Source organism: Solanum verrucosum, unplaced genomic scaffold, assembly GCF_900185275.1.
Source record: "Solanum verrucosum unplaced genomic scaffold, falcon-dt-bn FXZP01000007.1, whole genome shotgun sequence".
Taxonomy (NCBI): domain Eukaryota; kingdom Viridiplantae; phylum Streptophyta; class Magnoliopsida; order Solanales; family Solanaceae; genus Solanum; species Solanum verrucosum.
Window position 1 is genome coordinate 1,976,852 of NW_026020177.1, and position 21,446 is coordinate 1,998,297.

The 21,446-nt window shown below is 37.7% G+C and overlaps 1 protein-coding gene across 2 annotated transcripts in view; it reads left to right on the forward strand.

Annotated features, from left to right (window-relative positions):
• Positions 1-21,446, forward strand: part of LOC125829084 (uncharacterized) — a 1,125,066-nt gene that overhangs the window by 1,011,215 nt on the left and 92,405 nt on the right. The window lies entirely within an intron of this gene.

Genomic DNA, 21,446 nt, shown 5'->3' on the forward strand with positions numbered 1-21,446 from the left:
CATGTAGAGCACTTTCATTCATTAGTCATGAAGACCTTAGAGAACTCACTACCCTCAAAGCCTACTCGTGCAATGCATGCATGGCATCCCATATTACCACCCACAATTCATAGAACTCCTCAAGAACCATAATGCACATCTCACATGATGGGAATACGTGATTAACCGACATAGACCATCTGAGCTAGACATGGAATCTCGTGTCATGATGCCCCACACCGTAAAGAGGTGGTCTACCTGCCTAAAGTAAGACCAGTAATATTTAGCTTAGGTGGATCCACTAGCTATCCTATGTGGGCATATAGTTATGGGATAAGAGAGATGTTCATTGAAATCCAGCCTAACGTAGGGAGAACTTCCATATTACCATATCCTCTCGGTACTTGTCCTACATTCCCATAGAGTTGTTTCATTTACATTACATTATTGAACTTTAGAGGGCTACGAATATTACGTCTACCGACTCTAAATACATTACACATGAAAGGGCCACCACCATTAGGTCTACCGTATCAAGGAACATTACAAGGATAGCTCATTGACTTTCCAAGAAATGGCCACCAACATTAGGTCTACCCCTCCAAGGTTCATCATTTCACACAAGAAAAGGCCACCAACATTACGTCAACCGCTTCATGGTTTATCATCACGTTAGTTTCTAGATTCATCAGGAATGGCTACCTATATTAGGTCTACCGATTCATGTCATAGACTAGAATACTTCATCATTCATTTAGGAAAGGGCTACCAATATTAGGTCTACTGATTCATATCATTAAGAAATTATACATCAAAAAACCAAGAAAAGGATGCCTAAGCCTACCAAGTCAAGGTACATCATTCAACAATACTTTCATTCATTCAAGAAGAGGATGCTTAGGACTACAAATTCAAGACATACATTACATAGGAGAAAACCCTTCACATTTTATCATCATTATTCATGAGTGTTAATTGATAATATGCTTTCAATAATAACGCATATACATTCTAAACATGATCATAACACTTTCATTGAGATCACACATATATACTTCACATCACATTCATACATAGATCCTTTATTAACTTGCCTTTCAAGTCTATGAACCAACATCAATCCATAAATCTAAGATACTATAATAGATAAGGAAATTGACATGATTCAATATCTAATCCAATATAATAATAAATAATTCAATATACTTTCACGATCAATCAATTCCGAATCGCAATTCACAACTTAAGAATTTGGGGAAAAACATGGGTTCATAGGAGAAATCATCTTAATTCATCATTAATTCAACAATATATTCATAATTCATCATATAAAAGCTTTTGAAATGGTTTTGGAGTTGAACCCATGAATAGATGGAAAACTAGGGTTTTTAGGGAACTTTGGAGACTTGAATTCATCTTTGAAATTGGCTCCTTGAAAGAAACTAAGTCAAGGATGAAGACTACCATACCTTTTAGGGAAGAACTCCACAAAACGTGAGTGAAAATGGTGAGGTCTTGAGCTTGGAAACTTGAATCCTTCACCTCCAATGGAGGTTTCTAGAGAGAGAACTTATGGAGAGAAGGGATGGTTTATAATTTGGGTTTTCAAATAATTAATTGAAAAGGTGTTTTAATAAATTTAAAACCCCTAAAATACATTAATAAACCAATAATAATCGTCCACCAACTAAACTAACTTAATTAGGAATTTACCAAACCACCCCTCAACTTGGCCGAATTGGGGCAGATCACAGGAGTGACGTACACCCCATGACCTACTGTCCATAGGTGGGGTGACGCCCCATCCTACTGGTCTGTGGTTTGTGGCTGCAATATGAATTTTTTGGCCATGACCTACAGAGGCCATCCACGTGGCGTGGATGGACCTACGGGGAGTAGGTCCCCATCCGTATGTCATCACATTTTGGGCAGTTTTTGGTTTCTTTGGGGTCTTGGAGTTTAGGCTTTAGGGTCCCCCTCAAGGACCCTTGGTTGGTCTTTGGGGGTCGTTCCTTGTCGTTTAACCCCTATACCCCTCAACCATAGCTCGGGACATCATTTTACAACTCATAACCTCACAACAAACTCAAACACACACTAGTTAGGCTCTAGTTTCACCTATTCATTTTATGGGTCGTTATAAAAGTGTTCTAAAACTCTAACTCAAAACTCTCTCTTGAACGTAGTAGTCAAAGTTTCTAAAAATTGTATCCTTTAGGCTATTTGTATTTTCCCAAAATTTGGCTCAAAATATGCTTCATAACCAACTCGAGAAAATTAGTCTGGCTCGTTAAACTGGCTTGGTGCCCTTCACTCTTCAGGTTGCCTTGTGATACTGTAAGCTTCAAGTGTTTGAACTTCAGTTGGTGAACTCGATTGGGTCAGCCTTCCACATTCGGCTAACCGCCGAATACCATCTAAGTTCAGTCTCTGAGCATTAGATCTTTGCCTTGCACACTGCAACTTTGGATGATGTGCTTCGAGATTGTCATTCTAATTCGGTGAATCGCCTTTACCACTATAGCTTGCCGACCTTATTTGGTAGATACAAGTGTTATGCACTGTCAATTTGGGCGAGGCCGTGCTTAGTTAGCGATCCACTCTTCATGTTAGGTGATCAACAATGTTCACTTTGCACTTCTTTGTGTATTTTTGGCCATTCTTTCAAACTTTAGTCACTTCCTTCTTTATAGCTACAAATCATAAATATTTTATTAGAAAAGGACAAATTTAGGCATTGAGGACACTAATTATTGAGCTAAATGGACCTTAAATGAATGTAAATCTACCACTCATCACTGGACATCGATGCCCCTCTTGAGGTTTTAGCACCAGAGGCTCAAGATGAGAGTGCTCCATATGCATAGCTATCAGGGGGACCCTTTCTCTCAGCCTCCTAGCACTTTTACTTATTTTTCATTGAGGACACGACATTCTATTTTTGGTAGGGTGAGGGCCTCCATGCCAATATTATCCTTTTGTTTGTATTTTTTTATTTCATGTTTTGATCAGTTATAGTTTTATGATTTTTTATATTAGAGTACTCTTTTGGGTAAATGTGCGTCTCTTTACTTGTATTTCATTCTCCCTTGATGTTGCAACCCCCCTCCCCCCATGAGTTCAAATTGTGAAATGCTTGAAAAATTCATTGATTAAAAATGAAAGATCGATTGTGTTCAATATTGATGTGTTTAATAGTACTGATGATGCAATGTGTTGGTTGCGAGAATGAGATCGACGTGGCTACACCTTCGAGCGATCTCTTTGAATCTTTATTGACTAGCTACATTTGTATGTAAGCCTGAACGACGCACGTACACTTTTTTTTTTTTGTAGATGTGAGCCTTAACATCGCACGCACATTTGTATGTGAGCCTCAACATAGCACGTACGCTTCAAAGCATGCATGTAGAGTCCTAGAATTTTCCTTGATTGTCCAATTGAGTGAATCTTGGTGAATGTGAGACATGATCTTGGGAAAAAATTCAATGAGGGAACCAAATTGTCCATAAAGCCTTTGCCTTTGTGACTACCTTGTAACGGTGTGAATCCAAGTTGGCATCACTTGAGCCTAACTTATTTCCTGACAACCAAAAGATGCCTCTTGAACCAAATTATCCCTACCTTCTTACCAAAAATCCTTATAGAAGCATTGTGATATTTTAATAGACAACTTAGGAAAAAAGCCTAAGTTGGGGGTATGGAAAGGAAGGAAGAATGAAAGCCAAGTGAAGAGCAAAGAAAGATTAAATGAGACTCAAATCTGAATGTTTTGCAAAAAGAAGGAACCATTCCTCATAAAAAAATTGATATCAATGGGATGAGTCGTGGGAAAATGAGAATGAAAAAGAGAAGTGAATGCAATAATAGGGGATTCCAAATAAATTGAGTGAACAGTCAAAGTTTGAGTTCTAAAAATGGGAAAAGAAGGAAAAGAACTTGAGAATAGTTAATGATGATTGCAACAATTATTTGAAATGTGTATAATCCATGAATCCAAATTGACCATGCCTTAACCCTCAGCCCTATTACAAGCCTAAAAAACCCTTTAAATCATGCATGAACTAGGTTTTGTGATAATTGGAAAATATGGGTAAACCTATGGGACAAAGATTGGATGTGTTTCTCTTTCGAGAGGGTGAGAGTTGCATCGATTTCTATTACCTTTGTTGATTTGATTTGTGATAGCATGGAATCATTCTTGATGTGTGGGCACTAGAATGCATTTGTTAAAACATATTCTTTCATTAGACAAGAAGCTAAAGTGATCTTGAACTTGTGTTGAGACTAGTAAGTCATCATTTGAAGCTTGTTGATCATGATTGAGTGTAACATGCTATTGAGAGTAATTTTTCTATGACCCTTGCATGTTATATCTCACTGTGTACTATTGTAGACACCCTTATTAAGCTTATTGTGTTCTTGATTTACTTGAGGAAAAGGAAAAGTTTGACTTTGGGGTGTTGATGAGTGGTAGATTTTCACTCATTTAAGGTCCATCTAGCTCAATAATTAGTGTCCGCAATGCCTAACTTTGTCATTTTCTAATAGAATATTGATGATTTGCATCTATGAAGGCAATTGGACAAGGCAAGGAGTATTGTTTAAAAGAATTACCAAAAATACAAAAAAAAGTGCTAAGTGAACATTGATGATTGCCTAACATGAAGGGCGGATCATCATTTTAGCACAACCTAGCCTAAACTGACAGTGCATAGCACTTGTGTGTATCAACGAATGTTGATGGACTCCAGTAGAAAAGGCGATGCATTGAACAAGAATTGTGGTCCTGATGCACATCGCTCAAAGTGACTCTATGCAAGGCAAAGAATAAACGTTCGAACGGTGAACAAATGTGGTATTCGGTGATTCGTCGATCGTGAAATGCTGAGTCAAACAAGTTCGTCAACTATAGTTCAAACAATGAAGCCTAGAGCATCATAAGGCGAGTTGAGGAGTGAAGGGCGAGTCACTGATTAGGTTTGGCGAGCCTGACTAATATGGCCAAGTCGGTTAAAAAGTAGATTTTGGGTCAAAATTTGGGAAATTATAAATATCCCAAAGGATATAAATTTTAATATGTTGATTTTGAGAGTTTATCAGAAAGTGAGTTTGGAGAAAGAACACTTTTCTAGACTTCAGGATTTTTTAAATTAAAGCCAAAATCTCTTAGGTGGATGGTACCACCAACTTAAAATCTCTTTATAGCATTGAAATGTTATCCGAATGTGTTATTGGAGGTGTTGAAAATTCAGTGAATGCAATGTCCCAAAGAGTGTGTGATGATGGGGTTTACGTGAGAGGTGAAATATTAGAGGTTTTTCAGCTAAGCTATCCAAGGCTTGCCAAATATCAAGATTGTAATAAAATAATGATGAAAGTTGGTACAAAAGGGAATGTGAAGATGCTACATATGTGTAACCTTTTAATCTACATGATCCAATAAGTACACAACCCGATAATTTGTTTACTAATATTCTCGACAAATTGAAGGGCTCATATATGATTTTGCAAGGAATGAAAAGTGATGTTTCGGATTTTTCCACAAAGGTAATCTCACATTCATCCTCCATTAAGTCACTCGAAGAAAAGATGGCAGAACTGAGTGCTCTTGTGTGTACTAATCCTTATAAGAATTTAACGAATTATGTAAATGATAGTCAGAGGAGTGGGTAAACTTTGCAAGAAATAACTAGGCACGATAATGAAGATGTTCAAGGGGTGATTGTTGATGATGAATCACCTGAGGAATGAGTAAGACATCAACAAAAAGAGTTGAAGGTGAGACAAAGTCAAATGTGAAGGAATACGGTGCTAAGGACTCATCCACATTGCCTCAAATCAATTATAAAGTCTCCTTTTCGTCAAAGATTAAGAAAGAAGAATGACAATGCAGAATTACAAAAGTTCGTGGAAATAGTGAAAGATTTGAAAGTAAATATACCATTGGTGGATATCTTGACTGAACTACTGGGTTATGCCAAATATATGAAAGAATTGGTGACGAAGAAGAGGGTGATAGATTGTGAAAAATTGTCACAAACATGTAGTGTGTTAATGACAAAGAATACACTACTCAAGAAAGATGATCCGGGAGCTATTACTCTTCCATGCACTTTTGATGCGAGTAAATTTTGTGATGATATTAATAAGCTTGGGCTTGTTAATCCAAAACCAACAAACATGAGGCTGTTAATGGCTGATCATTCAATAAAAAGGTTAGTTGGTGTAGTGTATGATTTTCTAGTAAAGGTTGATAAATTTGTGTTCCCCGATGATTTTGTAGTGCTTGATTGTGAGATTGATATTGTCATGTTGGTTATTCTTGGTAGACTATTCTTTGCCATAAGAAAAATGATGCTTGATGTGGAATGTGGTGAATTGAAGTTCTGAGTTAATGATGAAGTAGTTAGCCTCAATATTCATAGATCAATGAAATATCCAAGTGATATGCATGTTGTATCTCACTTGGATCAGAATGATGAAATTGTGGCAAGTATTGGAGATGCAACGTATTATGGGGAATCATTGGCTAAAGTGCTACTTAGTTATGATCAAGCTGGAATTAACAATTATGATGAAGTTATTGTTGCTCTTATTGGTGTAGGCTCACACACTTTGTTTCAAATGAAGCTTGATCTTGATTTGTCTAGTCGAGAAGCACCACCAGCCAGGCCATCTATTATTGAAACAACAAAATTGGAATTGAAAGAGCTTCAATCACATCTTAAATATGTTTTTGTTGGGACTAACAACACACTCCCGATGATTATTTCAAGTGATCTTGAACAATATAATGTTGAGTTGTTAATGGTGGTGTTGAAGAGGCACAATAGAGCCTTGTGATGGTCAATTTTTAACATCATGGGAATTTCACTTTGTGTATGCACTCACAAAATTTATTTGACTGAGTATTGCAAACCAAGCATTGAGAATCAACGACGGTTAAACTCCCTAATGCAAGATGTGGTGAAAAATGAGATTATAAAATGATTAGACGTGGGAATGATTTTTACAATTGCGGACAACCAATGGGTGAGTCAGGTCTAATGTGTTCCTAAAAAGGTGGTATCATGGTATTTCCATATGAAAAGGTTGAGCTTGTCGCTACTAGACCCATGACGGGTGGCGTGTGTGTATGGACTATTAGAAGCTTAACTCATGGACCGAAAATGATCATTTCCCAATACCATTTATCGATCAAATACTTATATTTTTTCAGTAAAGGGGTGGTATTGCTTTTTTGATGGGTATTCCGGATATAATCGAATCTCCATTGCACAAGAGGATCCACAGAAAAAACTTTTACATGACCTTATGGAACATTTGCATTAAAGCAAATGCCCTTTGGGTCATGTAATGCACTGACTAATTTTCAATGGTACATGCTGTCAATCTTCGTGGATATGGTGGAGGATTCCATTGAATTGTTCATGGATGATTTTTCAATCATTGGAGACTCTTTCTAAGAGTTCTTGAATCATTTGGAAATGGTGATTAAAAAGGGGCGTTGATTTGAATTTGTATCTCAATTGGGAGAAGTGCCACTTTATGGTGAAAGAAAGATTTGTGCTTGGGCAGAAAATTTTCGGGGATGGTATTGATGTTGATCGAGTTAAAGTCCAAGTAATTGAAAAATTACCTCTCCTAATTTCGGTAAAGGTACTAAGAAACTTCTTTTGTGATGAGTCGTGAATTTTGACTCATTTAGAGATTATTATTGAATGAATTAGTGCCTTCGATGTCAATTTTGTGTTCATAACTGATGTTAATTTGTTCATTTGCAGCAATGAAGGCTTAAGAACAAGGCAAGGACATTATAATGCAAAAAGAAGCAAACAAAGTTGGAAAATATAAAAAAAAACAAAGGCTAAAGCTCGTAAAAGCCACTCGACGACTCGCCGAGTGATCCTTTAGCTCGCCAAAAAGTCCAGCAAATTGGCTCATGAACTAAGCCAACTCAGTGATGAAGAGAGCATTTCGGCGATACGCCAAATGGAACGACAAGCTCGACCTAGATCTCCTAAATGAACAGAAAAATTGGGTGCAGAAGTCAACCCAAAACGCGAGAAGAGGTGCCTCTTGGCCGATCGCTGAGTCATCGGTGATCCCAACTAACTTCACCGAGTGTGCTCCAGTACTGAAACATTGGGATGTTTCTGGAAATGTCAAAATTGATTTTTAAAAAGAGAAAAAAAGGTCTTACACAGTATTTAGAGTTTTACATAAACTTGGACATTATTGAATACTCTTGGAGAGGTTTTTGAACTTAGATTATTGAGGATTTGAGATTCTAGTCTTAATTTTAGTGTTGAGTAGTGGAGATTTTGACAATCCGATGGAACATCAGTTTGGTAACAATTTCTTACTTTTTACTATGATAGGCTAAACCCCATTTCCTTACGGGTGTGACTATGTAATTGAATACATAAATTCGCTTATGGGTATTGTTATTTGATATATTTAATGTTGTTTTGAAATGGGATCAATCATTTATTCATTTGAATCTACGAACTGAAGTTGTAAATTTAGTTGTAGTCTTAGCTCTCGATGTATGCTTGCGAAAGTTGCGTAGAATAGAATAAATGATTGATAAATGTATTGGCTTATGTCTCTATAAGCCAACTTGATAAAGTGGATTGAGTTAAGGAATTGGGTTGTTTTGTATTGCGAAGCTTTTGGAGGTTCGAAGGAACTCACTCGAAACATGATAGTTGATTGAAATATAGTTGTTATATTAAAAACCAATCCTAACCATTGAGATTCAACAACTTAAAGCAATTGAGAATTATCCATTAAGCGAAATTTGTGTTCAATTACTCACAGAATCTTAAGGTCCTCTTTATACTTGTTTAAACTCCATACTATTTGTTTTCGTTAACAATTGGTTACCAAACTCACTTGATATTCAAAATTAAAACCTATCAATTTATATTATGTAACCTGTTATTTACTTCAGTTCTACAAGAAATTAAAACACTTGAATACTTCGTACTTTAATTTTTTTACCATATCACTCCTTGTGGGATCGATAAAAACTCATCGTTGGGTTTATACTTGTTAGTGACCGCCTACACTTTGAATTATAAAAGGTATAGTTGAGCGTTATCAAAATGGCACCGCTGCCGGTGATTGGTGTTTAGAATTCTTTTATTGAAGTGTTTTTGTGAACTAATTTAATTGTAGTAGAATTTTCTTATTAGTGTTTTTGTTGTTTGCTCTCAATAGGTGAAGAAATGAGTGTGAACGGGAGCAATGTGAGTAAACATGGACACAATGATGACATCAGAGACTTGAACGATGTCAATGCGGATCAAATAGGTAGGGTCCGTGTAACGACCCGGAAAATGATAGAGTGAAACTAGAGCCTCACATGTGAGTTTGGAATCGAGAACTTAATGAAATGATTATATTTGAATTTGACCCAAAAAGTTCTTTAAAATGTGCTTCGGAAGTTACCGGAAACTTACTTAGCTGTATATAAAAAGATCCGTTTCGTTTTTCGAAAATCCGACTTCATATTCTTGTTTAGGGGGTCAAATTGAGTGGGAAATGGGTCTAACCCAAATTTTAGAGCAACCGTATCAAAATCCGAAATTTCCAAGTGAAGCCTTTTTCGAAGGTCTACTTTGGAGGGTCATATCTCCTAGCACACAAATTATTTGGGTGGCCAATAATATATCCATGGAAAGCCCTTTGAGTTAGCTACCTAACGCACTTCGTTTCATCTCATTTGGAGTTCGGACGAAGAAGTTATTCTTATTTTCGTAAAATCTGTTCGGCAGGAAAAGGCAATTTCCAGTAGGCGTGGTTACTGTTCACCCGCCTCAATTTTTTTCTAAGTGTTGGACCATTCTTCCAAAGGACTTATATTATTTCCTAGATACCATTAGTTCAATTCCCATCCCTAAAACATTTCCCTCTCTACAATCCTCCATTAAGAAGAAGAAGAAGAAGTGGGAGCTAGGGCTTTGGATTCAAGGCTTTCTTCATCAAATTTCGTGGGAGATCATAGCAAAGGTATGGTGACCCTTGATCCTTGATTATCTTTCCTTCAAGGAGTCCATTCAAAAGGGTTTCAAAAGTCTTCAAAGAACAAAACTTCTATTTTCTATTCTAGGTATGGGTTCATAGGTAAAATGTTTTCAAAGTCATTATATTGGTGAATTGAAGTTCTATTTATGATTTTAAGATGATTTTTATATGAAACTTCTTCAAGAACCCATGTTTTCATTAAAAGCCTAGAATTTGCTAATGAAGTGGGTTTAATGCCTTTGATTTAATGTTGATGAAATTGAGTTTAGATTGGATTGTATTGTTGATTTATATGGTTTTCTATACCTATTTATGATGAATTGTTGGTATTTGGATGAATTGAGGATTGTGGCCTTATGGGCAAGTTATGGATGAATTCTCTTGTGGTAAGAAAAATGGTTGGGACTTGAGTGTTGTTGATTATGGCTTTGGAGGATGGTAAGTTGGCTTAATCTCATATTATGGATAAAAAAAATTGTTCTTGCTTGGTTTGATCCACTTATGGTGGAGGTGTTTAATTATGGAATGTATTGTGACCATGGCCTTGAAGGCATAGTATGAGAAATATAAGTGTTACATGACATTTTTATGAATGGACATTTAATGGAGCTAATGTGATCATGTTATGAACGTAAATGTGTTATTATTGAAAGGATTTTTCTCAATTTGACACTCATGAATGTTGATGATAGAATATGAAGGATTCTCCAATTTATTGCATATCTCGAATTGGTAGAGCTTGTGCATCATTTTCTTGTTTAAATGATTATATTATTGGTTGTTGAATCCTCGGATCGGTAGGTTAGTAGCACCCTTCCACTCATGATAATAATGAACCTTGGAATCGGTAGTCTTATCGCACCCTTCCATTAATGATAGTAATGAACCTTGGAGTCGGTAGGCCTATGGCACCTTTCCATGAAGGTTAATGATGAGACTTGAACCGGTAGGCCCATGGCACCTTTTCAAGAGGAGTTAATGAGCTTTCCTAAATGAACCTTGAAACGGTAGGCTTAAAGCACCCTTTCACGTGATTAATAAATGTAATTTGGAGTTGGTAGGCCAATGGCACCTCTCATATGTGATAATGTCAATGTAACGAACTATTCTATGGGAATGTTGGCTAAGCACCGAGTGGATTTGGTTAGATGGAAACTCCCCCAATAATTAGGCATGAGTTTCAATGATCGTCTACCTTATCCCATAAACTATGTGCCTGCATAGGTAGCTAGTGGATCCATTAAGCTATATACCGGTCTTCCTTAGGCAAGTAGACCACCTCTTTACGGTGTGGGGACTTATGACACCGGATTCCATGACAAGCTCTCATGGTCTATGTCAGTTAAACGCTTACTTCCCATCATGCGAGATTTCATTATGGTTTCTTGATAGGTTCTACAAAGTGTAGGTAGTAGTATGGGATCCTACCTATACATTGCACGAGTAGGCTTGGAGAGGGTCATAGTGAGTTTCTCTAAATCCTAATGTATGTGATACAATTGTGGCCTAAATGAGGTTATTAAAGAATGTTGGCTCTCAAATGCTTAATATGAGATGCATGCTATACTTGGGTTATATTACGAGTTATTTTCCCTTGTCATGGTGCAAAGGTGAAAGAAAGGAATGATAAGTTACCTTAAGTGACCTTAATGTGGTGCCTTAGTATGGATGGTGGTATGGGACGCCATCCATACATTGCACGAGGTATAGCATAAGGGTTTCTTGAGGTGAAGGTCCAAGGTAAAGGTTTTCATGTTGAAATTGTTTAAAGGTAATATTATGACTTACTTGATGTTTATGCTTGTATTGTATGTCTTTTATGCAACTATTCATGGTACTTCAAAAAGTGGCATAATGCATGGTTTCTAACCAAAATGTCCCTTTTAAAGCATGTTTTGCATGGTCATCATACTTAGTACATTTTGTGTACTAACCCATATTCTTCATATTTTTACTATAAGCGTAGGTTCCGGCAAGTGATCCCTCCTAGCTAGTTTGAAGTGTTGGATTGCTTTCCTCCAAGACTTGGTATGTCCTCATGGATTCGAGGATAAGACTTTTAAGTTCTTTTGTTCATGTAATAGACTTAATAGACTTCTTTTGATTGTAAAGGGCCGTGTCCCTACTTATGTTTTGTGACTGTGTCTAAGATGGCCATGTGAGACTTAGACTTCCGCTGTGTGTTTTTAAAGTTGTTTTAATGAAGTTTAAATGTGTGGATGTAAATAAGTTTTTTTTTTATTCCGCACTATTTTCATTATTGAATGCAATGAATGACTATGTGGCTCGTATAAGACCCCTTCGGGGTCGAATACGCCATGTTACGACTAGGGGGTACTCTCGGGTCGTGACAGTCGGTGCTATTCGTTTACCCCCAACTGTGGGCAACACTATTTTTCATCGACTATTCTTTAGCTGCTCCAAATGAAAGGTTTCTTCATGGGACTCGCTCGTGAGAAACGTCATGATCATATTTGGAATTTTATGGATGTGTGTGGACCATTCTCCTTCAAGAATATCTCTCAAGAGTAAATCAGACATCGTTTATTTCCCTTCTCTCTAGTAAGGGAAGCAACAAAGTTGTTGACCTATCCAAGATACTCTATTACTTCTTGGGAGGAATTCACAGAAATGTTCTATGAATGATTTTGTCTTCCCTCGAAGATGGTGAGGTTGAGGGATAACATGTAAAATCTCAAACGTATTGATGGTGAACCTATTCATGAAACGTTTTTGAGGTTTCAAAAATCTATTTCTCAAATTTCCTACTCATGGATTAACGGATAATGTGCTCTTGCAATATTTCTACCATAGTCTTCACACTATCAATAGAGGTGTTGTTGATCAACTTATTAGGGATGGTATTATGAGACAACCTTTTGTTGTGGTGTTGGTGTTGCTTGATGAGATGACCAAGATTAAATAGGCATGGCATTCAAGGGAGGATCAAGTATCTCCTATAAAAATTGGGTTAACTAAAGAACAACTGGAGAAGAAACATGAGCGCGATGAAACTATGGCCAAGATGATGACACAAATAGACTTGTTGACGAAAATGTCATGGGGGTGGCAATAAGGCTGTGAATGCGGTTGGTGCTAATAGTGGGATAATCCAAGATGATATATAATTTGAAGATATGTATGATGAAGAATTTCAATTCTTTTCAATCCAAGCAAGGGCTTCTAGTCCGAGCAATCCAAGGCCAGGCAGGAATCAAGGTTGGAACAAGGATCGTCAGAGTGGTTGGTAAGATAGGGAGCAAGATTGGCATGAAAGGGGTGCAAATCGGAGAGAAATGGATGGTTATAGAGATCGTTATGCTCCTCATCATGATCATCCAAAGCCTAAGGAACCAAATCCCGATACCAAAAGCTTTCAAATCGAGGATATGCTTGCCCCTATCCTAAACAAGGTGGAAGGATCGTATAAGGTACTCAAGGAGATGAAGGGTGATATATCCTCTTTGAATCAATCGGTGACCTCTCATTCGATTTTGACAAAACAACTTGAGACACAAATGGATCAAATTTCAGGTCATTTTAATCTAAAACTAAAAGGGGGTCTTCCTAGTGATACCGTGGCCAATTCGAAAAATGATAATGCGCAAAGCATGGACATCATGACCCGGAGAGATAAAGTTGTGGAAAGTGATGTGCCAAATGATAATAATGCAAGTTCAAGCACAGAGAAAGCCATTATCTTTTAAGGCGATGAGCGTACTGAAGAGTTGAACAATTAAGCCTTCAAGGAGGTCGATGATGCACCTAGAAGTGTTGTTTATGGTGATTTTATTGCTTCTTAGATTGTTACTCCGGTTATAATAAAATCTCCATTGCACTGCAAGATCAAGAAAAGACAACCTTTACATGTCACTATGGGACGTTTGCTTTCAAAAGAATGCCTTCAGGATTGTGCAATGCACTGACGATGTTTCAACATTGTATGCGCTCTATATTTGCTGATATGGTAGAGGATTCGATAGAGGTTTTCATGGATGGATTTTTGGTTGTGGGATAAACATTCGAACCATGCCTTGAGAACGTTGGTAGAGTTTTGCAAAGTTGTGTCGAAACAAACCTTGTTCTCAATTGGGAGACATCCCATTTCTTAGTTAAGGAAGGTATTTTATTGGGGCAAAAAATTTCGGGAGAAGGCCTACAAGTTGATCAAGATAAAGTTGAAGTTATTGCTAGGTTGCCTCCTCCTATCTCAGTGAAAGATGTTAGAAGTTTCTTGGGTCATGCAGGTTTCTATAGACGCTTCATAAAAGATTTCTCTAAGGTGGCTCACTCTCTTTCCAAGATACTTGGAAAAGAAAGTTTTGTCTAGTTTGATAAAGCTTTTGTCAAGGAATTTTTGTGCTTAAAAGAGAAGCTCTTTCCGGCTCCTATCATTTTTGCTTCAGATTGGAGTGTTCCATTTCAGCTAATGTGTGATTCCAGTGGTTTGTCTTTGAGGGTTGTGGTTGGCCAATAGGGAAATTTGTTTCACCCGATGTATTATGCAAGCAAGACTTCGAATGTAGCTCAAAAGAACTACACTGTTAATGAGCCAGAGTTGTTATTTGTGGTGTACACTTTTGAAAAGCTTAGAGATTACCTTTTGAGGACCAAAGTGGTGGTGCATACCGACCATGTCGCGATCCGTTACTTGATGGCTAAGAAGGATGCAAAGCAAAGGTGGATTTGATGGGTGTTACTGTTGCAAGAGTTTGACTTTAAAGTCAAGGATCGAAAAGGGTGTAAGAACCAAGTGGCAGACCACTTGTTGAGGCTTGAAACGAATGTTGTTGTCTTCGGTGAGAAAGATATCGAAGACGCCTTTCCTGTTGAGTCGGTGATGGTTGTGTCTAATGGTACTCCAACTTCTCTTTTCTTTAGCTTTCCCAACGTTTTTGCTCCTTTTTACCATGTAATGTCCTTTTCCTTATTCTTAAGCCTTCATTGTTTCATATCAATACATTAACATCAATTATGAGCATAAAATAAGCATTGAGGACACTAATTCATTGAATAATAAACCCTAAATGAGTCGAAATTCCCGACTCATCAACACACCCAACTTAAACTTTTTCTTGTCCTTAAGTAAAACACAAGATCAACCAGGTCAACATGGATGTCTACAGATAGTGCTCCTAGAGACTCAACATGAATGCATATAAGGTTCAATCTACATCTGCAATGTTCAATTGTGCACTAAAAGATTCAAATTATGACTAGCCATCATCAAATGGATTTCAAGCTCATAATGCTCACTTCAAAATGCAAATTCATGCTCAACAATAGTATTTGAATTCCCTCACATAAAGAATGATGTCATGCTCTTCCCAAAGTCAATCAAGGAATACAATTAAGGAATCAATATCAACTCTCACACTCCCAATGAGAAAAACATGTGCGATTTTACCCATAGGCTTTCCCGTATTTTCCAACCAACAGATCAGTTGACTCATGAAAGATAAAAAATGACTACCAAGGCTTCTAATTGGTCTGAGGGTACGTGTATAATGATTTTGGCTTAGTGACTTGTACCTTAATAAAGCATGGCTCAAATTTTAGTTCTTCTCCTTTTTCTTTCATTCTTTTCATCTTCACAACTCATCCTTGGCATTTTCAAAGCATACACATTTTTTTGTGTAGATAATTAGATACTCCATTAATTTCCACAACATTACTCAATGGATAAAATTGTATCATTTCTTTTTCTCTTTCCATATTTTTTTATATATGGATGGGTTCCAACTTTTTCTTCAACACAAGCTCCCAAGGGTTAATATTACAAACTTCTTGGTCGATTTCTTTCCTCATTTTTACCACATTCCCAACTTAGGCATTTGTCCTAAGTTGGCTATTCAAACAAACCAATGTCTCATGAAGGTTTTAGGTGGGGAGGACAAGGTCATTTGTGTTCATATTTCATCCAAAGAAAAGGTTAGGCTCAAATGGTGCTAAGCTAGGTCCACACACTCACAAGGTGATCACACAAAGGTATAACAATTAGGTTCACTCTCAAAATTTATGCCTAAGATCATTTCCTTCATTCACCTAAATTAGTCAATTGGACCAACGGGGCATGTTCTAGGTATTACCATGCACATATTTCAAGCAAACCTCACCACACAAGTCATTCAACACAACCATCTATCATGACACTACAAGTTAAGATCCCGTGCAACGATCATTACAAGACTCACTCCTTGTATAATGATCATTATCGTATCACTCCTTGTGGGATCGACAAAAACTCATCGTTGGGTTTATACTTTTTAGTGACTACCTACACTTTGAATTATAAAAGGTCTAGTTGAACGAAATAAAAAATGGCGCCGCTTCCGGTGATTGGTGTTTAGAATTCTTTTATTGAAGTATTTTTGTGAACTAATTTAGTTGTAGTAGATTTTTATTATTAGTGTTTTTGTTGTTTGCGCTCAATAGGTGAAGAAATGAGTGTGAATGGGAGCAATGCGAGTCAACATGGACACAATGATGACATCAGAGACTTGAACAATGTCAATACGGATCAAATAGGTAGTGTCGGTGCTATTCGTTTACCCTCAACTGTGGGCAACACTATTTTTCATCGACTATTCTTCAGCTACTCTAAATGAAAGGTTTCCCCAGGGTAATCACTCATGAGGAACCTCATGATCACATTTGGAATTTTATGGATGTGTGTGGACCATTCTCCTTCAAGAATATTGCTCAAAAGAATGAATCCGACATCGTTTGTTTCCCTTCTCTCTAGTAGGGCAAGCAATAAAGTGGTTGACCGATATGCCAAGAGACTATTACTTCTTGGGAGGAACTCACATAAGTGTTCTATGAAAGATTCTTTCCTCCCTCGAAGATGGTGAAGTTGAGGGATAACATTCAACATTTCGAACGGATTGATGGTAAACCTATTCAGGAAACGTGGTTGGGGTTTCAAAAGCTACTTCTCAAATTTAATACTCATGGATTGTCGGATAATGTTCTCTTGCAATATTTCTACTGGAGTCTTCACACTATCAATAGATGTGTTGCCGATAAACTTATTAGGGATAGTATTATGAGACAACCTTTTGCCGTGGCATTGGTGTTGCTTGATAATATGACCAAGATTAACTAGACATGAAATACAAGGGATGATCAAGTGTCTCCTCTAAATATTGGGTGGACTAAAGAACAACTAGAAAAGAACATAGAGCTCGATTGAAATATGGCAAAGATGACACAAATGGACTTGTTGACGAAAATGTCATCGGGGTGGCTATAAGGCCATGAATGTTGTTGGTGCTAATAGTATAATGAAGAATCTCAATTCTTGTCGATCCAAGCGGGGACTTCTAGTCAGAGCTATCCAAGGCCAGACGGGAATCAAGGTTGGAACAAGGATCGTCAGAGTGGTTGGAGAGATAGGGTGCGAGATTAGCGTGATAGGGGTGCAAATTGGAGAGAAAGGGATGGTTATAGAGATCGTTATGCTCCTCCTCATGATCGTCCAAAGCCTAAGGAACTAAATGTCAATACCTAATGATTTTGGATTGACGATGTTCTTGCCCCCATCCTAAAAAAGGTGGAAGGATCGTATAAGGTGCTTAAGGAGATAAAGGCTGATATATCCTCTTTGAATCAAACGGTGACCTCTCATTCGGTTTCGTGAAAACAACTTGAGACAAAAATGGGTCAAATTTCATCTCATTTTAATTCGAGACTAAAAGGGGGTCTTCCTAGTGATACCATGACCATTTCAAAAAATGATAATGCACAATGCATAGCCATTATGACCCGGAGTGATAATGTCGTGGAAAGTGATGTGCCAAATGATAAAAATGCAAGTTCAAGCGCAGGGAAAGCCGATGTTTTTTATGTGCAATGCAAGCGGTGTGTCTTAGGGAGTTGTGCTTGGCCAATAGGGACATTTGTTTCACCCGGTGTATTATCCAAGCAAGACTTCGAATGTAGCTCAAAAGAATAACACTGTCAATGAGCCAGAGTTGTTAGTTGTGGTATACACTTTTGAAAAGTTTAAAGCTTACATTTTGAGAACCGAAGTGTTGGTACATACCAACCATGCCACTATCCGTTACTTGATGGCTAAGAAGGATGCAAAGCAAAGGTTGATTAGATGTGTGTTATTGTTGCAAGAGTTTGACTTTAATATCAAGGATCGAAAAAGGTGTAAAAACCAAGTGGCGGACCACTTGTTGAGGCTTGAAACGAATGTTGTTGTCTCCGGTGAGAAAGATATCGAAGAAGCCTTTCCTGATGAGTCGGTGATGGTTGAGTCAAATGGTACTCCAACTTCTCTTTTCTTTAGCTTTTCCAAGTTTTTCACTTCTTTTTGCCTTATAATGTCCTTTTCCTTATTCATAAGCCTTCATTATTTCATATCAACACATTAACATCAGTTATGAACATATAATAGGAATTGAGGACACTACTTCATTGAATAATAAACGCTAAATGAGTCCAAATTGCCGACTCATCAATACACATGACTTAAACTTTTGCTTGTCCTTAAGTAAAACACAAGATCAATCGGGTCAACAGGGATGTCTACAGATAGTGCTCCTTGAGATTTAACATGAATGCATATAAGGTTCAATCTACACGTGCAATGTTCAATTCTGCACTAAAAGATTCAAACTATGACCAACCATCATCAAATGGATTTCAAGGTCACAATGCTCACTTCAAATGCAAATTCATGCTCCTCAAGAGCATTTGAATGTCCTCACATGAAGAATGATTTCATTCTCTTCACAATGTCAATCAAGGAATACAATTATGTAATCGATATCAACTCTAACACTCCCAATGAGTAAAACATGTGCGATTTTACCCATAGGCTTACCCGTATATTCTAATCAACAGATCACTCGGTGTAACACCCATATTTTAGTGAGTTGAACTAGTGTGTTGTAGAGTCTTGTAGTGGAGTTTTGGAGTGTCGTATGAAGGTTCAAATCAAGATAAATGACTCCCGTACTTATAATGACATGTTTAGGGATTAAACATCTGGGTATGACTCCCCAAGGATCACCCAAGGGGTTCTTGAGGAGGACCCCAACACTGCCCAAAAAGCTGTCAAAATAGCTTGATTTACGACCCCTTTTGATGCCCTTTAGATCAACCTACGCCCCCTAGGTCATGGGTGTAGGTCAGAGCCTGCAACACCATGCAAAATATGAGTCTTTTACCCAAACCACGTCCAGTAAACCCATCCACGGTCCATAGATGGGGTCTCGTAGGTGCTGCCAGTTTTTATTAAATTAGTTTTAAGTGAGGAGTTGAGGGTTAGTTTAGTAATTAGTTTAGGGGTTAGGAGGGGCGATTAGTTAGTTAATTAACCTCTTATAAATAGTTAATAGAGCCTAAACTAATTACTTTAACTCATTCAGCTAAAGACCCCAAAACTCTCTCTAGAAGAAGAAGAAGAAGAATTATTCAATTTGTTTAGGGATTTGATTGAAGGTGTGTGAATCTTATTCATCTATGGGTTCTTCCACCCATAGAGCCCCCTTAGAAATCCCCCAATTGTGGATCCAAAACACCATTCTAGCTAGGGTTGTTCTTACACTGTGGGTAGGGCTTGGGTGTGATTCCAATCTAGTGGATATCATCCAATTATGATTGAATTAGCTTTGTTTTATGATATTATGATGAATTCATGTGATTTCTATTATGAACCGTAATCTAAATTGATGAATGTGATCTTTGTGGGTTTATGCCATTAGAGGCAAAGTTGAAGGTTCCTATGTGATCTTCCTAATTCAATGTTGTGTGTAGTAATTGATCAAAGTTAGGATCAAATAATCATGAATTGCACTAGACTCTATTGTATATGGTTGTTATTGACTTGTAATTTAACGCCCCGTATCCTAGATAGACCAAAATGCAAATTTTGAGAAGTTACAGGTGCAACCCACGGATGCCATCCACGGACCGTAGGTCAGACCACGGCCCGTGTTGGTGGTCCATGGTTCACCACTGAAACCCCTCCCCAAACCCAGTTCAGAAAATTGGCTAGGTCTCGACCCACGGACAGACCCATGGTCCGTGGTCTGTGTCCATGGATCGAGGCCCCCTTTATCCAACCTCTGATGCAAACGGCGGCTGACCGACACAGACCGTCATTCGATCCACGGCTCGTAGGTCCTGTCCATCGATCACTCTGACAGCAGTTAAGTCAAGGGTTTTTTGGTCTTTTCCTATTTCGTTGGACCCCTAAGCTACGTCGTTTAGACCCTAAATCATGAGGTTTTAGTTAGTTTAAGCCTAGAAACATAACTAGAACTTACCTAAGTCAAATCATTAATCAAAACTTAGAAAAATTAGAGCGTAAAAGGAGAAGAGAAGTCAAGAACCCTAGTTCAAGAACGCAACAGGTTTTGTTCAGTTCCAGCCCAGAAATCAAAGGATTTCTCCATGAAATTCGTCACCAGGTATGTGGGATTTCACTAGTGGGTTTCTTTCACCCATTAGGTCCCTAGCTTTCAGTCAATTCCTTGATTCCCTTATTATGACTAGACCTAGGGTTTCTTGAGTGTTAGAATTGTTGGGTTCTTAGCTGTTAGGATGATCCAAATAATATTAGTATGTTAATATTCAGTTTATTGCATGAATTCCAAAACCCTAGCTATGTATTTATTTAGTTCTTGAATTACACATGCTAGGTTAGATATTTCAGTTATTCAGTTATGCATGCCTCAGTTATTAATGCATCAATATCAGTTTAATTATTGCATTCTCAGATTGCATGTTTAGTTTGAGCTATCCAGTAACTTACATAAATTCAGTCATAATGTGTTAATCACTTAATCCATTGGGAGTAGCATAATACCGAGTTGGACTAGGGTTTAGCGTACCCAAATAGTCCCAGAGCTACTGGCCACATAGGTTCTAAGTCCCCTCTGTGGGCATCATTTTAGTGATCACGCCAATATGCCTCTGTACCTCTGGCAGGGTATATTGAGTCCTCTAGATGGGGCATATACATCAGACTCCACATTTAGCTCATGTGATTTTATTATCGGTTATTCGTAGCTCCCACAGTTCAGTCAGATCCTATTGCATCGACCATTTATCAATATATACAATATTCAGTTTCAGCATGGTATAAATTGGTCACTGTATTCAGTTATCTCAGCATTCAGTATCTATATCATGTTCAGATTATTTCATTGCTTTATTTCTTTGTTCAGTTATATGTTATTTCAGCCTTACTCTATCCTGCATGCTTAGTACCTTTCATGTTCTTATGCATACTCTGCACTATATCTTCTCGTGATGTAGGTTTAAGTTCTCAGCACCCATATCACGCTTAGATCGGGTCTCGATCTCCAGTTCAGCAGAATAAGTGGTAAGTCTTTATTATTCGAGGACAATAGTCATGAGTTTCTTTCAGTATTTTAATCCTTTAGTTTCAATTTTGCTAGACTTAGCTGGGG